Source organism: Hemiscyllium ocellatum, chromosome 12 (genome assembly GCF_020745735.1).
Source record: "Hemiscyllium ocellatum isolate sHemOce1 chromosome 12, sHemOce1.pat.X.cur, whole genome shotgun sequence".
Lineage (NCBI taxonomy): Eukaryota > Metazoa > Chordata > Chondrichthyes > Orectolobiformes > Hemiscylliidae > Hemiscyllium > Hemiscyllium ocellatum.
In genome coordinates this window covers 8,438,231-8,452,833 of record NC_083412.1, presented here as the reverse complement: position 1 = coordinate 8,452,833, position 14,603 = coordinate 8,438,231, and the positions used below count along the sequence as shown (strand labels likewise).

The 14,603-nt window shown below is 43.2% G+C and overlaps 1 non-coding gene across 1 annotated transcript; it reads right to left on the bottom strand.

Moving 5' to 3' along the window:
* Positions 1-676: 676 nt before the first annotated feature.
* Positions 677-749, bottom strand: trnar-ccg (transfer RNA arginine (anticodon CCG)). The gene has a single exon. It is a non-coding gene; the product is annotated as a tRNA-Arg (tRNA).
* Positions 750-14,603: the final 13,854 nt, after the last annotated feature.

The following is a 14,603-nucleotide window of genomic DNA, read 5'->3' as shown; positions in this document are numbered from 1 at the left end:
CCATGTTTGAACCAAGGCTGCCATGAGGTCAGGAGCTGAGTGGCTCCAGTGGAACCTAAACTGGGCATCACCGAACAGGTTATTGCTGAGCAGGAGCTGCTTGATAGTTGATGAACCTTCCATCATTTTACTGATGATCAAGAGCAGACCAATGAGATGGTAATTAGCCAGGTTGGATTTGTCCTGCTTTTTACATACAGGACATACCTGAGCAGATTTCCACATTTTTGGATAGATGCCAATGTTGTAACTGTTATTGAAGTATCTGAAGCATCACATCCATATTGTGTTGGAGCTGGAATTGTAAAGTGCGATCAGGTTCGACAGCTTATTTCTGTCTGTATAACCAGAGTGGCTAAACAGCCTCCTTTCATGACATACATTTATTTGATTCCATTTGTTGTGGAAACTGCAGCAGTGACAGTGTTCCCTGTGTGTTGAGATAATATTGTTCTATGCCTGGGTAGATGCAGCTCCAACAACACTCAAGAGGCTTGATAGGATCCAGGATAAAACAGCCCACTTGATTGGAGTCACATCCAACAAGCAGCAGAGAAAGATGCTGCTCAGAGGTATTGTGATTGGTCACTCAGTTACAAGAAAAACTTGCTGTCATAAGTTGTGACAACAATCCACAGATGCTTTACAAAGTTCCACACTTGACAAGTGCCCCTAGCACCCCAGGTGGGACTTGAACCCACAGTCCCTGGCTCCGGAGGCCAGTGCCGTATCCATTAGGCCACTGGGGCTATCCACCCACTGCATCTGGATCTTGTAATCTGTTCATGTAATCATTGGAGAGTTTGCCACACATCCAACAATAAAACTGATGACTTATGCTCCAGAACTAGCCATTCCCCTAGCCAAGCTGCACCTGTACAATCATAACACTGGCAACTACCTGACAATGTGGTAGCAAGGTAAATCCAAACTAGATAATTACTACCATATCAGGCAATACGTAGTATTCTGCCAGTCACAATTTAATTTATGGATGTGTAATTGCTTTTAGAAGTCACTTTGATAGTTTCAGTGACATCAGATAATATTCTATCTAACTTTTCAAGCAACTCCAATTTAATCAATTTGATGATTTTCAAATTCTGAATCATTCTCTAATTATTCTGACATTTGTTCCATCCCTAATTCTTTCACCACTATAAATATGCCGCTCCCCTGTCTATTCTCCCTGTCATAATTTTGCTTTAATATATTAGCATGATATACTCACTTTTATTTCGTTTGACTGGATAATTCACTGCATAGTTCATCTTTTATTTGTTTTATTTGTGTGCAAAATTGTGATGCCTGTGACATTTCCTACAAATGTGTTCATCTGGGATAGCTCATGTGTCATTGACTTCCCACATACTGCAGGATGTACATTCCACACGGTGTAGCTGTCCTGCCATTCTGTAACTTTAGATGCTGTTTTTTTACAATAAGAATAGTGCAGTAACTTATTAGTACTTGCCAATCACCTTCTGAAGAAATCTCTGATTGAAGGATGCAAAAAAACTTAACTTCTGTTAACCCTAAGAATAATGTGCAGTTAACTGGTAAATTAAGAAAGAAGACTAAACTTTAGATAAAAATTACCCCCTAAGACTCGATATGCACAAACTCCCGGTACACACCAAGGTATATTCGTCAGAGTCTTTGTCAGATTTATTACAGTCCAAACAAGACCTGATGCTTTTCAGATAGTGAGTGAAGCAGAAATCCACACAGACCATATCTTCGAAGCGAGTATTGAACTTTGCACAGGAGACTAGCAGAATCTATTCAATTCTCAAGGTGCAAAACCACATAAGGCACATATGCTAAGTCAATGCAGTAAATCTGGTGATTCTGCAATGTGGTACTTACCAATGCTGTGGAGCAAAGAAATCTCACGGGAGTGAACAGTGGCCAGCAATTAAACCAGACTTTTTGGACATAAAACCTTGATTCACTTTCAGAAAGTATGCCAAAGTAGGATACAGCCTCAGAAAAACGACAAGCCCAGGATCTACCCAAAAAAAGATGCAATCGGGATAAAAGAAAATCTCTAGCAGAAGATAAAGTCTTAGAGAGAATGGTAAGGGATAAGATTTATGAACATCTGGGTAGGAATAACGTGATCAGGGATAGCCAGCATGGTTTTGTGAAGGGCAGGTCGTGCCTCACAAACCTTATTGAGTTCTTTGAGAAGGTGACTAAGGAAGTGGATGAGGGTAAAGCAGTAGATGTTGTGTATATGGATTTTAGTAAGGCGTTCGATAAGGTTCCCCATGGTAGGCTAATGCTAAAACTTCGGAGGTATGGCTTTGAGGATACATTAGAGGTTTGGATTAGGAATTGGCTGGCTGGAAGGAGACAGAGGGTAGTAGTTGATGGATTATGTTCATCTTGGAGCGCAGTTACTAGCGGTGTACCACAAGGATCTGTTTTGGGACCATTGCTTTTTGTTATATTTATAAATGATCTAGAGGAAGGACTTGAAAGCTGGGTAAGCAAGTTTGCGGATGACACAAAAGTCGGTGGAGTTGTGGATAGTGAGGAAGGAAGTGGTAGGTTACAGCGGGATATAGATAAGTTGCAGAGCTGGGCGGAAATGTGGCAAATGGAATTCAATGTAGCTAAGTGCGAAGTCGTTCACTTTGGTAGGAATAACAAGATGATGGATTACTGGGCTAATGGTAGGCTACTTGGTAGTGTGGATGAGCAGAGGGATCTTGGTGTCTATGTACACAGATCTCTGAAAGTTGCCACCCAGGTAAATAGTGCTGTGAGGAAGGCATATGGTGTACTGGGCTTTATTGGCAGAGGAATTGAGTTCCGGAGTCCTGAGGTCATGTTGCAGTTGTATAAGACTCTGGTGAGGCCTCATCTGGAGTATTGTGTGCAGTTTTGGTCGCCATACTATAGGAAGGATGTGGAAGCTTTAGAACGAGTGCAGAGGAGGTTTACCAGGATGTTGCCTGGAATGGTAGGAAAATCTTATGAGGAAAGGCTGAGGCACTTGGGGCTGTTCTCATTGGAGAAGAGAAGGTTTAGGGGAGATCTGATAGAAGTGTATAAGATGATTAGGGGTTTAGATAGGGTAGATACTAAGAACCTTTTACCGCTAATGGAGTCAGGTGTTACTAGGGGACATAGCTTTAAATTAAGGGGTGGTAGGTATAGGACAGATGTTAGGGGTAGATTCTTCACACAGCGGGTTGTGAGTTCATGGAATGCCCTGCCCGTATCAGTGGTGAACTCTCCTTCTTTATGGTCATTTAAGCGGGCATTGGATAGGCATTTGGAAGTTATTGGGCTAGTGTAGGTTAGGTAGGATTCGGTCGGCGCAACATCGAGGGCCGAAGGGCCTGTACTGCGCTGTATCCTTCTATGTTCTATGTTCTATGTTCTATAAGCCCGAAGGTTTCCGAGGGAGAATAAATGACTCAGAATTAGCATGTTGGGCGAGCTGGCCTTTATGGAGAAAGTGAGGACTGCAGATGCTGGAAACCAGAGTTGAAAAATGTGGTGCTGGAAAAACACAGCAGGCTAGGCAGCATCTGAGGAGCAGGAGAATCGCTGTTTTGGGCATAAGATTCCTGAAGATGGGCTTATGGCCAAAACGTCGATTCTCCTGTTCCTCAGATGCTGCCTGGCCTGCTGTGGTTTTCCAGCACCACATTTTTCGAGCTGACCTTTATGTCAACTGACATCTCCCAAATTTCAAGTTAAACACCACAGCAGCTGCCACAATATTTGGGAATGGAATGGGATGATTGGGCGCAGCCATTTGGGCACCGGCGTTTTGGCACGGTCATTTGGGCGCTAGGAAAAAAATGTCGATTGATTCATCATCATTCAAAGGTAGAACTTTAAAAAGTTTTAAACCTGTAACTTTATTGAAAAATAAAAACACTAAATCTGGTAATCACTAAAAACTGTAATGTAACTTTATTTGGTTCATTTAGTAATTAGAACTTTAAAAAGTTTTAAAACTAACTTTATTGAAAAATAAAAACATTAAATCTGTTAATCACTAGAAACATTAAATCTATTAATCATTAAAAACTGTAACGTAGCTTTATTTAATTCATTTAGTAATTATGAGCAAAGCTCCTCAAGTACTCGATAACATGCATGTTTTCAAATCTAAGAACAGTTTCACGTTTTCTTCTATCTCCACCTCTATACTTTTTTAGTTTCTGTGGTGGTTCATGCCCAGCTAGTAACCCTTCGTAATATGCATCTCTACCTTTCTGTACTTTACGCAGGCCATCTATTAATTTCCATATGGTGGGATGTTGCATGCTAAGTTCACATTGTAATTGACAGTGGGCTCATGGTTGTTTGTGCGGTCTTCCCTGTTAAATGTTCTCTGATGAAGGTTCTAAATCTCACGGAGAAATAGAGGAGTTCATCTTCCATTTCCTCTACTGTTCTGATGACCAACATATGTATCTTCAAACCAGTTGAGTAAATAGAACATAGAACATTACAGTGCAGTACAGGCCCTTCGGCCCTCGATGTTGCGCCGCCCTGTCATACTAACCTAAAGCGCATCCCACCTACACTATTCCATGTACGTCCATATGCCTGTCCAATGACGACTTAAATGCATTTAAACTTTGTGAATCTACTACCGTTGCAGGCAAAGCATTCCATACCCTTACTACACTCTGAGTAAAGAAACTACCTCTGACATCTGTCTTATACCTATCTCCCTTCACTTTAAAGTTGTGTCCCCATGTATTTGCCATCCCCATACTTGGAAAAAGGCTCTCCCTGTCCACCCTATCTAACTCTCTGATTATCTTGTATGTCTGTATTAAGTGATCTCTCCACCTTCTTCTCTCTAACAAGAACAGCCTCAAGACCCTCAGCCTTTCTTCATAAGTCATTCCTTCCATACCAGGCAACATCCTAGTAAATCTCCTCTGCACCCTTTCTAAAGCTTCCACATCCTCCTTGTAATGCGGTGACCATAACTGTACACAATACTCCAAGTGTGGCCGTACCAGAGCTTTGTACAGCTACAGCATAACCTCCTGGTTCCAGAACTCAATCCCTCAATTAATAAACACCAAAATACTGAATGCCTTCTTAACAACCCTGTCAATCTGGGTGGCAACTTTCAGGGATCTATGTACATGGACACCGAGATCTCTCTGCTCATCTGCATTCCCAAGAATCCTACCATTAGTTCAGTAATTTGCATTCCAATTACTCCGGCCAAAGTGTATCACCTCACACTTGTCCACATTAAACTCCATTTTCCACCTTTCAGCTCAGCTCTGCAAACTATCTATGTCTCTCTGCAACATCCTTCGTCACTATCCAAATCTTGAAATTCTTGTGGCAGTTCGGTCGCTAGAGAATCCAAATATTCATCCATCTTGTTCAAAGGTACAAAGGCAAGGGAAAGCTTTTAACCCGAAATCAGGATCAGTGTTATACAAACTAGTGAACTCCAATCCAGCAAATTGTTTTTGCATATTTTGAGCTAAATGAAGAAACATCCTTTTATTTGAATATCAGGAAATATGTCCTTCATAGCACTGTGTGCAGCTTGTTCAAAATCACAGATGATTGAAGTGGGTTTCAAATTGGGTTCCATTTCTTTCAATATCATATGGATAAAATGATTTAAAAAAATAAAAAGATGGCAAAAGAATGAAACACTTGAGGCAGCGCACCCACAGTTAACTTAACTGAGGCTAAGGACTAACTGTAGCCTGAGTAAACAGCTAAACGAGGAGAGAGCTAGTTTTCCTGTTTCCAAATATGGCTGAACTCAATTTATACAAAGGAATACAAAGGAAGTGCAAACAGCAACATACCTATTGGTCTTTTCAAGGCTGCATGCTCAACTATTATATACAAAAACACTTAGTACAAAAAAATGCATGCAATTATTTGCAAGCATTTAAAAAGAATGGGGGGGGAAGAGGAGGGGGTGTAGCACTACTAATCAGAGAGGGTGTCACAGCTACAGAAGCTTCCATTGTTGAGGAAGATCTGCTAACGCGTCAGTATGAGTGGAAATTAGGAACAGCAAGGGAGCAGTCACCTTGCTACGGGTTTAATACAGGCCCCCCAATAGCAGCAGGGAGATGGAAGAAAGCATAGGTCGGCAGATTTTGGAAAAGTGTGGACTAGTAGCATTGTTGTAATGGGTGACTTTAACTTTCCCAATATTGATTGGAACCTCCTTCGAGCAGAAGATTTTAATGGAGCTGTTTTTGTAAGGTGTGTTCAGGAGGGTTTTCTAACTCAGTACGTTGACAGGCCGAAGAGGGGAGAGGCCATTCTAGACTTGGTGCTTGGGAACGAGCCAGGTCAGGTATCAGATCTTGTGGTGGGAGAGCATTTTGGTGATAGTAGCCACAACTGCCTCACATTCTACATAGCTATGGAGAGGGTGAGGATTAGGCAAAATGGAAGGAAATTTAATTGGGGAAGAGGAAACTATGATGCGATTAGACAAGAGTTAGGAAACATGGACTGGGAACAATTGTTCTATGGTAAAGGCATTATAGACATGTGGAGACTGTTTAAGGAACAGTTGTTGTGAGTGATGAATAAATATGTCCCTCTGAGACAGGCAAGAAGGGGTGGATGACGAGAGCGGTGGAGCTTCTCATCAAAAGGAAGAAGGTAGCTTACATAAGGTGGAGGAAGCTAGGGTCAAGTTCAGCTCTAAAGGATTACAGGCAGGTGAGGAAGGAGCTCAAAAATGGTCTGAGGAGAGCCAGGAGGGGGCACGAGAAAGGCTTAGCAGAACAGATTATGGAGAACACAAAGGCACTTTACACTTATGTGAGGAATAAGAGAATGGTCAAAGAAAGAGTAGGGCCGATCAGGGATAGCATAGGGAATTTGTGTGTGGAGTCTGAGGAGGTAGGGGAAGCCCTAAATGAGTTTTTTGCTTCTGTCTTTACGAAAGAAACAAACATTGTAGTGAATGAAACCTTTGAAGAGCAGGTGTGCATGCTGGAATGGATAGAGATAGAGGAAGCTGATGTGCTGAAAATTTTGTCAAACATTAAGATTGACAAGTCGTCAGGCCCGGACCAGATTTGTCCTCAGCTGCTTTGGGAAACGAGAAATGCAATTGCTTCACCACTTGCGAAGATCTTTGCATCCTCGCTCTTCACTGGAGTCGTACCTGAGGACTGGAGAGAGGCAAATGTAATTCCTCTCTTCAAGAAAGGAAATAGGGAAATCCCCAGCAATTACAGACCAGTAAGTCTCATGTCTGTCGTCTGCAAGGTGTTAGAAAGGATTCTGAGGGATGGGATTTATGACCATCTGGAAGAGCATGGCTTGATTAAATGCAGTCAACACGGCTTTGTGAGGGGCAGGTCATGCCTCACAAACCTTATCGAGTTCTTTGAGGATGTGACTAGAAAAGTTGATGAGGGTCGAGCTGTGGATGTGGTGTATATGGACTTCAGCAAGGCACTTGATAAGGTTCCCCATGGTAGGCTCATTCAGAAGGTCAGGAGAAATGGGATACAGGGGAACTTAGCTGTCTGGATACAGAATTGGCTGGCCAACAGAAGACAGTGAGTAGTAGTAGAAGGAAAATATTCTGCCTGGAAGTCAGTGGTTAGTGGTGTTCTAAAGGGCTCTGTTCTTGGGCCTCTACTGTTTGTAATTTTTATTAATGACTTGAATGAGGGGATTGAAGGATGGGTCAGCAAGTTTGCAGATGACACAAAGGTTGGAGGTGTCATTGACAGTATAGAGGGCTGTTGTAGGCTGCAGTGGGACAATGACAGGATGCAGAGATGGGCTGAGAGGTGGCAGATGGAGTTCAACCTGGATAAATGCGAGGTGATGCATTTTGGAAGGTCGAATTTGAAAGCTGAGTACAGGGTTAAGGATAGGATTCTTGGCAGTGTGGAGGAACAGAGGGATCTTGGGGTGCAGGTACATAGATCCCTTAAAATGGCCACCCAAGTGGACAAGGTTGTTAAGAAAGCATATGGTGTTTTGGCTTTCATTAACAGGGGGATTGAGTTTCAGAGTCATGAGATCTTGTTGCAGCTCTATAAAACTTTGGTTAGACTGCACTTGGAATACTGCGTCCAGTTCTGGTTGCCCTATTATAGGAAAGATGTGGATGCTTTGGAGAGGGTTCAGAGGAGGTTTACCAGGATGCTGCCTGGACTGGAGGGCTTATCCTATGAAGAGAGGTTGACTGAGGTCGGACTTTTCTCATTGGAGAAAAGGAGGAGGAGAGGGGACCTAATTGAGGTATACAAGATAATGAGAGGCATAGATAGAGTCGATAGCCAGAGACTATTTCCCAGGGCAGAAATGGCTAAAATGAGGGGTCATGGTTTTAAGCTGGTTGGAGGAAAGTATAGAGGGGATGTCAGAGGCGGGTTCTTTACACAGAGAGTTGTGAGAGCATGAAATGCGTTGCCAGCAGCAGTTGTGGAGGCAGGGTCATTGGGGACATTTAAGAGACTGCTGGACATGCATATGGTCACAGACATTTGAGGGTGCATACATGAGGATCAGTGGTCAGCACAACATCGTGGGCTGAAGGGCCTGTTCTGTGCTGTACTGTTCTATGTTCTATGTTCTATTATATGTTCATATGTACAAGTGGTATATTTATGTTGAAATTAAACTTATCTACACCATTCGATAAACATGCGTGGTTATTCAACATAACACATGGTTACATAACAGATATATTGTAATTTTGTTACACTAAAGCTGTCCATACAGACAGATTTACAAATAAAGAAATGTTCTTAGTGCCAAAACGTCCGTCGCCAAATAGATTTGGCGCCCAAACAGCTATGCCAAAACGCTGGCGCCCAAACAGCTGTGCCAAAACGTACCAAACCCATTTGAGAAACCACTATTGGCAGCTGACAAGAATACAAGTACATGGTCCGCGAACATAGCCCTGGATGGGAAAGAATTATATCCCTTCATACAGGACGTTATTCCAAGTCAGTTTCTTCTAAACATGGGCTTCCTAATATTGAAATCTATGTTATATTTTTTGAGGGAAGCCTTCATGGAATCTGAATTGCTTGCTTTGTCCCCTGTTTCATTTGAGTACCTTCCTTGAGCTGGGTGAAGATTTGTTTTGGCAGTCAAATCTCAGGCATCCTAAGCTCCAGAAGAATTAATTTTGGATGATCATGGCCAAGATCAACAGCCCATACCATTGCTGCTTCAAGGAGACCGATGTTAATATGCCAGTCTTCCCAGCTGATACAGAGAATCCACCTCAAACAGCATTCATGGCACTTCTCATGTTATCTACATGTAATCCAAATGCCTTCATCACTATCCTATCTCCCTCCACTCCCTAGAACCTACCATTAACTGTATAAGTCCTGCTAAGGTTTGCTTTCCCAAAATGCAGCACTTCACATTTTATCTAAATTAAACTCCACCTGCCACTTCTCAGCCCATTGGCCCATCTGATCAAGATCCTATTGTAATCTGAGGTAACCTTCTTCGCTGTCCACTACATCTCCAATTTTGATGTCATCTGCAAACTTACTAACTACAACTCTTAGGCTCACATCAAAATCATTTATATAAATGATGAAAATAGAGGACCTAGCACCAATCCTTGTGGCACTCCGCTGGTCACAGGCCTCCAGTCTGAAAAACAACCCTCCACCACCACCCTCTGTCTCCTACTTTTGAGCCAGTTCTGTATCCCAATGGTTAGTTCTACCTGCATGCCCTCTGATATTGTGGGTGGCACAGTGGTCAGCACTGCTGCCTCACCGTGCTGGACTCTTGGGTTCAATTCCCACCTCAGGCGACTGTCTGTGCAGCGTTTGCGCATTCTCCCTGTGTCTGCGTGGATTTCCTCTGGGTACTCCAGTTTCCTCCCACAGTCCAAAAATTGTGCAGGTTAGGTGAATTGGCCATTCTAAATTACCCATAGTTAGGTATAGGGGGTTGGGTTGCATGTTGGTGTGGACTTGTTGGGCTGAAGAGCCTGTTTCCACACTGTAAGTAATCTAATCTTATAACCTTGTCGAACGACTTACTGAAGTCTATGTAGATCGTGTTCACCACTCTGCCCTCATCAATCAGCTTTGTTACTTCTTCAAAAAAATCAAGTTTTATGAGCATGATGACTATTCCTAATCAGTTAATGCCTTTCCAAATACAGGTAAAACCTGTCCCTTAGGATCCCCTCCAACAACTTGCCCACCACTGACTCAGGCTCACTGGTCTATAGTTCCCTGGCTCGTCCGTACCAACTTTCTTAAATAGTGGCACCACATTAGCCAACCTCCAATCTTCCATCACGTCACCTGTGACTATCATTGATACAAATACAATGTCCTTCCAGATAGAAATGGTTGCGGGTTTGGAAGATGCTGTCTGAGGATCTTAGGTGAATTTCTGCAGTGCATCTTGTAGATAGTACACATTGCTGCTACTGGGGGAATGGATACTTCTGGATGTCGTGTGAATCAAGCGGGCTGTTTTGCCCTGGATGGTGTCAAGCTTCTTGACTTTTGTTGGAGCTGCACTCATCCAGGCAAGTAGAGAGTATTCCATCACACTCCTGACTTGTGCTTTGTAGATGGTTTTGGGAAGTCAGGAGCTGAGTTATTCGCCACAGTATTCCTAGCCTCTGACCTGCTCTTGTAGCCACTGTGTTTATATGGCTAGTACAGTCAAGTTTCTGGTCAATGATAACCCCCAGGATGTTGATAATGAGGGGGGGCGGGTGGGGAGTCAGTGGTGGTAAAACCATTGAATGTCAAGCAAGGGGCAGCGGTTAGATTGTCATTGCCTGGCATTTGAGTGGCGTGAATGTTACTTTCCACTTGACAGCCCAAGCTTGTATATTGTTCAGATCTTGTTGCATTTGAACATGAACTGCTTCAGTATCTGAGGAATTAAAAATGGTACTGAACATTGTGCAATCATCGGTGAACATCCCCGCTTCTGACCTTAAAATGGTGAGAAGATGAATTGAATTGAATTTATTGTCATATGTACTGAGGTACAGTGAAAAGCTTTGTCTTGCAAGCAATACAGACAGATCACACAGTTAAGTAGCATAGATAAGTAAATAATAGGTAAACAGAGGCAAAAACAAGAACACAGGTACAGGCTAATGAGTTTGTGAGTCCATTCAGTATTCTAACAGTAGGCTAGAAACTGTTACGAAAGTAGGCTAGAAACTGGTGCATGTGTCCAGGATTCTGTACCTTCTCCCCGATGATTGATTAGATTACTTACAGTGTGGAAACAGGCCCTTCGGCCCAACAAGTCCACACCAACCCACCGAAGTGCAACCCACCCCTACCCCTACATTTGCCCCTTACCTAACACTACAGGCAATTTAGCATGTCCAATTCACCTGACCCACATATCTTTGGACTGTGGGAGGAAACCGGAGCACCCGGAGGAAACCCACGCAGACACGGGGAGAACGTGCAAACTCCACACAGTCAGTCGCCTGAGGCGGGAATTGAACCCGGGTCTCTAGCCCTATGAGGCAGCAGTGCTAACCATTGTGCTACTGTACCGCCCACAAGGGTTGTAGAAAAACATTGCCAGGGTAGACCAGATCTTGAGAATGCTGGCGGCCTTTCCTTAACAGCAGATCTGGTAGATGGATTCTGTAGGTGGCCTTTGTGACTGTCTGGGCTGAGTTCATCACTCTCTGTCACCCTCTTTGATCTTAAATGGTATAGTTGCCATACCAGATATTTGTATCATTGATAGTCACAGGTGAGGTGGAGGTTGGCTAACGTGGTGCCACTGTTTAAGAAGGGTGGCAAGGACAAGCCAGGGAACTATAGACCAGTGAGCCTGACGTCAGTGGTGGGCAAGCTATTGGAGGGAATCCTGAGGGACAGGATGTACATGCATTTGAAAAGGCAAGGACTGATTAGTGATAGTCAATACAGCTTTGTGTGTTGGAAATCATGTCTCACAAACTTGATTTTTTGAAGAAGTAACAAAGAGGATTGATGAGGGCAGAGTGGTGACATGATCTATATGGACTTCATTTAGGAGTTTAACAAGGTTCCCCATGGGAGACTGATTAGTAAGCTTAGATCTCATGAACTACAGGGAGAACTAGCCATTTGGACACAGAACTGGCTCAAAGGTAGAAGACAGAGGTTGGTGGTGGACGGTTGTTTTTCAGACTGGAGGTCTGTGACCAGTGGAGTGCCGCAAAGATCGGTGCTGGGTCCACTACTTTTCATCATTTATATAAATGATTTGGATGTGAGCATAAGAGGTATCGTTAGTAAGTTTGCAAATGACACTAAAATTAGAGGTGTAGTGGTCATCGAAGAAGGTTACTTCAGATTACAACGTGCTTTTGATCAGATGGCCAATGGGCTGAGAAGTGGCAGATGGCGTTTAATTTAGATAAAATGTGAGGTGCTACATTTTGGGGAAGCAAATCTTAGCAGGACTTATACACTTAATGGTAAGGTCCTAGGGACTGTTGCTGAACAAAGAGATCTTGGTGTGCAGGTTCATAGCTCCTTAAAAGTGGAGTCGCAGGTCAATAGGAGAGTGAAGAAGGCATTTGGTATGCTTTCCTTTATTGGTCAGAGTATTGAGTACAGGAGTTGGGAGGTCATGTTGCAGCTGTACAGGATATTGGTTAGGCCACTTCTGGAATATTGCGTGCAATTCTGGTCTCCTTCCTACAGGAAGGATGTTGTAAAACTTGAAAGGGTTCAGAAAATATTTACAAGGATGTTGCCAGGTTTGGAGGATTTGAGCTATAGGGAGAGCTGAACAGGCTAGGGTTGTTTTCCCTGAATGTTGGAGGCTGAGGGGTGACCTTATAGAAATTTATAAAATCATGAGAGTCATGAATGGGATAAATAGACAAAGTCTCTTCCCTGGGGTGGGGGAATCCATAACTACAGAGCATAGTTTAAAGGTGAGGGGGCATGATATAAAAGAGACCTAAGGAGCAACTTTTTCACGCAGAGGGTGGTGAGTGTATGGAATGAGCTGCATGAGTGGTGGGGGCTGGTACAATTGCAACATTTAAAAGGCATCTGGATGGGTATATGAATAGGAAGGATTTGGAGGGATATGGGGTGGGTGCTGACTAGGTTGGGTTGGGATATCTAATCGGCATGGTCAAGTTGTACCGAAGGGTCTGTTTCCGTGCTATACATTTCTATGACTCTATGACAAAGGAAGCAGATGTATAGGGACACCACCATCCTCAAGTTCACTCACCATCTAGACTTGGAAATATATCACCATTCCTCAGGTTGTTGTAAGTTGCAGAGCTGGGCTGAGATGTATCAGATGGAGTTCAACCTGTAAAAGTGTGAAGTCATTCACTTTGGAAGTTCAAATTTGAATGCAGATTACAGGATTAAAGGCAGGATTCTTGGCAGTGCAGAGGAACAGAGGGATCTTGGGGTCCACGTCCATAGATCTCTCAAAGTTGCCACCCAAGTTGATAGGGTTGTTCAGAAAGGGTATGGTGTGTTGGCTTTCATTACCCGTGAGACTATGCTGCAGCTCTAGAGAGCCCTGGTTAGACTACACTTGGAATATTGTGTGCAGTTTTAGTCGCTTTATTATAGGAAGGATGTGGAAGCTTTAGAGACAATGCAGAAGAGATTTTCCAGGATGCTACCTGGACTGAAGGGCATGTCTCATGAAGAAAGGTTGAGGGAGCAAGGGTTTTCTCTTTGGAGCCAGGAAGGATGAGAGGTGAGTTTATAGAAAGTGTACAAGATGATGAGAGGCATAAATAAAGTGGATAGCCAAACTTTTTCCCAGGGTGGAAATGGCTATCATGAAGTGACATAATTTTAAGGTCATTGGAGGAAGGTTTAGGGAGAGATGTCAGAGGTAGGTTCTTTACACAGAGAATGGTGGGTGTGTGGAATACACTGCTTGCAGTGGTAGTAGAGTCAGATAAAATAGGGCTATTGAAGGGACTTTTGGATAGGCACATGGATGATAGTAACATTTGGGGTATGTAGATTAGTTTGATCTTAGAGTAGGATAAAAGGTTGGCACAACATCGAGGGCCAAAGGGCCTGTAATGTGCTGTACTCTTCTATGTTGTATTTCTTCACAGTCAGTGGGTCAAAATCCTGGAATTCCCTCCCTCATGGCATTGTGGGTCAATAGACAATAGACAATAGATAATAGGTGCAGGAGTAGGCCATTCTGCCCTTCGAGCCTGCACCACCATTCAATATGGCCTTACTTCCACTCCTATGTCTTATGATCTTATGGTCTTATCTGTTTCCTACTTTTACAGAAACACAGGAACAAACCCCAATTAAAAGGTCATAAGGATCAGTACGGTTGGAGAAAGGACGGATGGAGAGAGTAGATAATACCTAACAATGGGCCACAGCGGGATGTGGTCAAATGGCCTTGTGAGGCCAGAAATAAGCATTTTGTCACAAAGTTTGTGTGAAGATTTGTAGCTCGGGTGCTTGTTGTAGTGGTTCTGTTCGCCGAGCTGGAAGTTTTTGTTGCAAACGTTTCGTCCCCTGGCTAGGAGACATCATCAGTGCTCTGGAGCCTCCTGCGAAGTGCTTCTTTGATGTTTCTTCCGGTATTTATAGTGGTCTGTCCTTCACTACAATCACTACAGCGGA